Genomic DNA, 6,000 nt, shown 5'->3' on the forward strand with positions numbered 1-6,000 from the left:
TATAGATTAATATCGACATTATTTCGCCGAAGTAACAAGCCGCATAAATCCATCTTTTTAACGATGAGAATTTATTACTATCGAAAGAACACAACAACTTTTGCTTTTGCTATTATATTACCGCATAATTAAAAATCGCCGTTTATGTAACTTACATAAAATCAAATTGTGAATTCTCTTTATTATTATGATGTCATTACAGTTATAATAATAACAAAATTATTTTTATGATTATTATAACATATATATATATATGGTTAATTATTTTTATATTATAGCATTTTTTTTTAAATCTTTTTAAACATATGCGGAAATATAATGGAAAAAAACAATTTCTCTCGTGTATCGATCGAAAATAATCGTAAACTGGTTACGCTTTGCAAACTTTTTGTCGACGCGTGTAAACTATGAATCACGCACCGTCAATGCAGAAACGTTTTTAAAAATTCTACGAGAGAGATCTACAATATTCACACATGCCGTATAAATATCTCTCCGCCGCGCTGGATTGTCCACCAGACATATTGTTTATAAAATTATCACAGTATCGTTCAAACTTATTATATCATATGTACACGCACTCCTAGAATGTAGAAGATGCTATTTTGTATGAAGCAGCAGGTGTATAAAAATGTACAATGGAAATTTTCTTTGTGAATTTCAAATAGCGTGAAAGGGTTTAAATATGAGAAAAACGCTGAGTGATATCGATTTGATAACGTCACGCAGATGTTTTTCAACTTCATCGCGAAGTTAAATAAATACTTAGATGAGACAAGAATTTCATTAAGAATCTATGAGATATTTAAAATGTCTAAAAGGCACCTTCTAAGCGGCATTTAATTTTTCAGGCGTTCGTAGTCGGACGTTCAGACGTTTGCTTCTGGAATTTCTGTAGTATTTTATCATATAGAATATTTTCAAGCTGATTTTCCTACGTATAACATTTCTCTTTCTCCGAGATATATAACGACAGCAGTATTATATACTTGAAATGTGTTCAAGATACATGCATAAACAAATTTCAGCATTTTTTCTGCCTTTTCTGACTGATTCCATACTTACGCGCAAATCAAAATTATTTCATTTAAACGAGCTATATATTAAAGCTGCTTTTGAACTTTTAGGCATTATCATTAGGTCAACGATATTTTCTACGTTTTTTTATTGTCGTTGTCGCTCGAAATTTCAAGCGAAACACTGTTAAATTAACGACAATGAATACTCTTTAAAATTTTAGAGAATCAGAGATTAATCTTTGGAATGGAATTTAATTCTATTAAAAAGTAGCAAAGAATGATAATTGAGCCATGTTAAAAAAAGAGGCTCAATTATTAATTTTTGAGAATGAGATTTCGTTCTTTAGAGTTAGATTTCATTCCAAAGATTTTCTTTGGAATAAATACATAATTTGCTTCATAAAAATTTCGCTTTCATGGCGATTTGATTTAAAAAGATTCACGATCTGCCTTGCAGTCCAGTCGACTGCATTAAGAATCGAAAGATATCGAAAGTCTTTCGTGTATTTTTGGTAGTCGGCTATTGAATCCGAATAACAGCCTCAAGAAACACTCAATGAAAGTACAGATTGTATCTTTCATGATCGGGAAACGATATCCTGTTTCATGAGGTTTCTATTGAATTTGCTTCATGTAGCCCTTCTCTTTCAGTAGATCATCTAATGTTTCCTGATTATAATAGACGATGAAGTCCTTAGGCTCGACGCCTTCGAATACAGCGTTCACCGACGGCTTCAGGTTGTAGAAGAATAGCGGTTGGCCTCTTTTGGCGAAATCCTTTGTCAGGATCTCAATGACCGTGGCAGCTGTAAAGTCTGCACCGTAAATATGCGAACAGTCAATCACCACAGGCGTCGCGACGCTCTCGGCGCGTCGGCTGTACTTGGTCACCAAATTACGGACATAGTCCACTGAGGGGAATATCAAGCAACGATCCGGTGTCAGCATTAAATACTCGACACCGTGATGAGTCTGTTGAATAAAAGAAAAAAATGGAACATTATAAAATATCGCTCAAATTCACAAGGAGTGCTTGCGAGCTTGAATCAAGAATGGAGTGAATTGAAGAGTTAAAATAGATCAAGCATGGTTTTTTATATTTTTAAGTAAAAATTAATAATTACCTTAAGCTTCTCTACAGATATTTTCGGCCTGGCAGCGTGATATAAAATAAAGAGAATATTTATTCCGATTCCGCAGAGGATACCGATCTCCAATTGTAGTATCAAACACGCGACGAACGTGCCTACCCCCGGGATGAGATCCGATTCTGCGATACAGAAGAGAAATTATTTATGGCGTATTGAAGTAAATGTATTGTATACTAATGAATGAAAAACACGCGCTCTTACTTTTCGTCCTCCACATAGGCTTCACCACTTTGACTTCGACCATGAAGATAACTGCAGCGATAATGATCGCCGCCAAAGTGGCACGTGGAATGAAACTGAAGTATGGGGTGAGGAATAGTAGAGCTAAAATTACCAATAAACCTGAAACACACACACATACATAAATGTTGTACCATAATTATGACTAATTCCTTCTGTAATATTAATCGATCGGTAAATTTAAGCGAAATGTGATTTGAACACTGTGGAAATATAGATACGTGTATACACGCGGGAAGAATGGTTTTGCTAAAATATTCAAAAATTTAGCTAGATCTGAAATTTTGTTGAACTATCAAAATATTATTAAACTTGATAACAATGCTAAAAAATTAACACTAGCAATTAATTTAAATATCTTACTTTTGGTGGTTTTTATATTAATACAAAATTATTTATATTACATAAATTATATAACATAAATTATTTTAATGATTTAAATAAAACTATTTTGTAATCTGTATCTAAATTTTTAGATACTTCAGCAAAATCGTTCTTTCCATGTATATTATTGAAATATATTGTATATTCAGCGAAGGCATGCAAGTAATCTCTATATAAAAAAATAATTAAAAAAAGTTATTCTCCGATTTTTGACCGCTTTTAACTTTACGTCCGATTTCGACAAAGGATAAATAGATATAATAATTTGCAAAAATTATAAGTGAAACTCACCAGCGTAAATGCTGCCAAATGGTGTCCTAACGCCAGAAGCGTTATTTACTGCACTCCTGCTAAGGGATCCTGTGCTTGGGAAAGCTTGCATGAAGGAATTTCCAATATTCGTTATACCAATCGCTATTAGCTCCTGCGTAGCGTCCACTGATTTTCCATTGGCTATAAAAAACGCATAAATTCCGTAAATAATCCTCCTTATTAAATATATGATAATTCTAAAAATGTGTTATATAATAAGTTCAACTAAGAAATTCAATTATATTGAGAAGATTTTAACTTGATCCTTCAATCAAAATCAAATCAATTCTTAATATGGAATATGGATACAGCAGAGAATAGTATTGTAACTTTCTGTAACTTTCTAAGATAAGATACTCTTACCGAAAGCCTTGCAGATAGCGATGTCTTCCATTAGAGAGATGAGTGGTATAACGATGAGGCCACTGCCCAGATTACCGAGCATCTCAATAAACGTGACTGTCATGTTGCCATTGGTAAATCCAAATGGTGGAATTTGTACAGTAGGCATGCCTTTCGATATGTGGCCTGAAATGAGAAATTTTAGTGTGTTTTATTTTTGGAACATTCTGTAGGGCATTATTTTATATCACGATATAATTAATAATATAATATATTTCTTTTACAATAAAATATATGTAACCAAAACAAATTTTATATAATATTTCACGTCACTGTAATTAATAATCGGAATTTTTACGGATTATTGGCATAGTTTAAAATGAAATTTTGCATTTATTTATATTGCGTGCAATTTAAATATAATTGTAGTTTTTTAAATTGAAAAAAAAAACAAACTTACAAACTTTTAATAAAAATTTTAAAGTTTGTTTTTCGATTACTCAATTTAAAGAAAAAAGAGATTTTATTTCTCATACCGATCAGTAGAAGAGGTGGCTCGTCCGAAAAGCTCCAGCCTATTAAACCACAAATTACTACTAAAATTGCATTTCGCGAGGTGCTGATCAGCCAAATGATTTTATTCACAACACGATGTTTTGTAGTAAGAAGCTCCTCTTTTTTTCGGGCCGATTTTGAATGAGCCTAATAACTGTAATTAAAATACGTATAAAAATATTATTTTATTACAATTGTAGTAATATTAAATTTAATATTAATATTAAATTGAACTGCTTTATTGAAAGTTTCTCGTTAATAATTTTATCATCTCACCACTCAAAATTGTTACAAATATTTATTTAGGATTACATGCAGCTATATATAATTTATTTTTTTTCTCTTTTAAATAAAATACTCTCTATATTAAATTTATATTTGTTTGTATTTTATTTCACAATTTATTTTCGTCCACATTTTAAAAACAAAAGCTCAATATTAAATTTATATGTATTTTATGTAAACGATATCTACCATAAATCGCTTGATTAAATTTAAATATTAATGTTGTGTTGAGGGAAAATTTTAATAATTTCATGTAATATATTTCTTATATTAAATAAATACCCTTAGAATTAATAGCAATGCTATGCAGGATATTCCCAAAGTAGTGTCCCAGACGGATGTCGTATGTATCAGTTTACCGATACTCTGCCACATCTCAATAAACTGAGAACCTTTGGCAGGAATACCGAGGATATCTTTGACTTGCGATGTAACAATTATCAAAGCCACTGCTGACGTAAAACCTGAACTTACTGGCCCAGATACGAAATCTATTAGAAATCCTTTTAAAACATAAAATATAATCTCAATTATTTTATTCATTTCACATTGCGGTTTCGCAATAAAAATAAAATTTTGAAAGAGAAATGATATTTTAATATTTAAATAGAAATAACGTACTGTTAACTTCTGTTTGAAAATGTAAAAAAATTTAACTAAAGCGTTTCTTAATATTTTTATTTTTATTTTATTTTATATTTTATAATCATTTTATTTTTGTTTTAAATTTAATTTAAAACCATTAATTGTGAAGTTAATTTAAAAACAATGTTTAATTCGTGTTAAGACTCTTGAGTACTCACTTCAGCCATATTCATCACATTAAATCGTGACATCATAAGCGAGAAATGTTATAAGCGACACATTGATTTTTCTTGTATGTCATTTGTAAATAAAAGAATTTGTATGAAATGAAATGATCGCTTGTAAAAATAGACGAAAATTATCCTATCTCTCTTGAGTTAGGCAGGTAAGTAATCGTAAAGGCACGTAAAATGAGTTTACTAGTTTTTGCTTAATGCGCATGCGTAGCCTATTTTTACTTTACGATACTTTTTTCGATTGTTTACTGCTTATCAAAGGAGATAAGGAGATTCTTCATTCGTTTTTACAACTGTTTTAAAGTGATTTCTTTTCATTTCATCCAAATTCTCTTTATTTACAAATGGTATGCAAGCAAAATCAACATGTCATTTCTCGCTTATGATGTCACGATTCAATATGGTTGAAGTAACTACTAAGGCTTAAATTATTGTTTAATATCGCTATTTTACGTAACTTAATAATGACATTTTTTTTACATGTTTTCAATTAAATTAATCTTGACAAATTATTGAAGATGACTTACCGAGGCCAAATATACCCATTATTAACTCCACGATTCCGGCCAAAAAGGACAATAAAATTGCATGCATCACTGGAAAGTCTAAGTGAGACACTGTTTGATAAGTTAACAAAGATATTATAGCAGTAGGTCCCATGGGTACATCTTTGCAGGATCCCAAAATTACATATATAAAGCAACCTAGGAAACTGCCATATAAACCGTGCTGAAATAAAAAGTGATACATATGTACAAAATATATATATATATATATATATATATATATATATATAGTAGTAATAATATATAATAATATTTATTTTATTATAATAAATACTAACTTAACTTACTAATAAATTTAATTATAATAATTAATTTATTAATTAAT

The 6,000-nt window shown here is 30.2% G+C and overlaps 1 pseudogene; it reads right to left on the reverse strand.

Moving 5' to 3' along the window:
• Window positions 1-1,634: 1,634 nt before the first annotated feature.
• LOC105618374 overlaps window positions 1,635-6,000 on the reverse strand; it is a 7,379-nt pseudogene continuing 3,013 nt past the window's right edge.

This window comes from Atta cephalotes, assembly GCF_000143395.1.
Source record: "Atta cephalotes unplaced genomic scaffold scaffold00016, whole genome shotgun sequence".
In the NCBI taxonomy this organism is placed as follows: Eukaryota; Metazoa; Arthropoda; class Insecta; order Hymenoptera; family Formicidae; genus Atta; species Atta cephalotes.